Source organism: Achroia grisella, unplaced genomic scaffold (genome assembly GCF_030625045.1).
Source record: "Achroia grisella isolate CSIRO2021 unplaced genomic scaffold, CSIRO_AGI_Agris_v1 utg5637, whole genome shotgun sequence".
Classification (NCBI taxonomy): domain Eukaryota; kingdom Metazoa; phylum Arthropoda; class Insecta; order Lepidoptera; family Pyralidae; genus Achroia; species Achroia grisella.
In genome coordinates, this window is record NW_026712944.1 from 33,498 (window position 1) to 35,105 (window position 1,608).

A 1,608-nucleotide genomic window follows, 5' to 3' on the forward strand; every position below is an offset into this window, starting at 1 on the left:
TATCACTTGCGCATTGCCGACCCTTAAGAAACCTTAATATACCCTTCTTGAAAAACCCCATGCTGTAGTTCATTCCACAATCGTATGGGAAAACCGGGACCACCCTGTCGATCGCGGGGAGGTGGCTGTCGGCATCATGTCGAATAATTCCTCAGAACACAGTCCGTTGTATAATCGGTAGAACACACAAAGCGAGGCGAAGTCTCGCCTCAAGCTGAGTGGTTCGATACCGCGAGAGAGATTGGGATCATCGACAATTCTCAATACCATCGCGTGGTACTTCGAGAAATAATTTTGATTTTAACACGTCATGCACTAATTATAAATCTCCCCGGGGAAGATACCCACATTACCAGGGTCATGCTCAAGGATAAAATGTAGACTTTCAATTTAATCAGCCAAGCATATCAGAAGGAGAATCATTTCATAACCGAGGCACATTTCGTAACCGTGGCTCGCGGTCTGGTACTCAAAGACATCGTGATCGAAGCCGACAGTCTCTCCTCGGGCATCCAGGGGGATAAAAAGGCATTATAAACAATGACTCGCAACACTTCAAAGCAGGCCAATTAGCACTTTTTTATCCACAATGGAAATTAATGGGAGCACCAAAGGTCATCCTGCAATTAATACAAGGATATACTCTCAAATACCTCCGCTAATAAAACCAAATCTGAAGAAATGCCCATATCAAACTTCTACTTCGAAAGAGATGTCAGTAATATTATCCAATATGGAGCATCAAGGAATAATAAAGAAAGTCTCTATTTCACCAAGTTTCATCTCCCCAATGTTTCATGTACTAAAAATAGATGGCACAGCTCGTCCAATCTTCAATTTAAAAGCTTTAAACAAATTTGTAATAACAGATCACTTCCATCTAATAAACATGTACCGCATTCCAGATTTTTTACAACCTCAAGATTGGCTCTGCAAAATAGACCTTTCATAGGCTTATTTTCATCTCAAAATACGAACATCTCACAGGAGATTCCTACGTCTAGTTTACAACCACCAATTGTACGAAATGACGAGCCTACCATTCGGACTAAACACCGCACCCAAAACATTTTCTCTTCTTACCAATTGGGTAGCACAGATATTAAGAGAACAAAATGTAAGAATTGTCGTATATCTGGACGATTTTCTACTTGCTCATCAAGATATCAACATCCTGAAACATCAAGTAATAAAGGCAGTAAACATATTGAAATATCTGGGTTGGAAAATAAACTTCAAAAAGTCCATTCTAATTCCCCAAAAAAGTTTGATATTTCTAGGAGTACAGTGGTGGCCATGGGAGAACCTAAAGAGCTTACTAAGAGAAAAGTCAGAAAAAATTGTAAAAAAATGTAAGCAAAGTGCTAAAACACAACAGAGGAACATTAAGAGAACTACAAAAGGTGATCGGTCTCATGAACTTAGCAAGCTTTGTAGTTCCTCGAGGCCGGCTCAATCATCATCAGCTGCTTCTATTCGTGAGCAAGTTACCAGCCAATCCGAGGGTGACCTATACTTTACCTGAAATAATTCAGGAAGAACTGACACCATGTCAGTTCTTGCTGAATTATTTGAGGTTCAAAATTGTTATTTCTCTACACTCCTTCA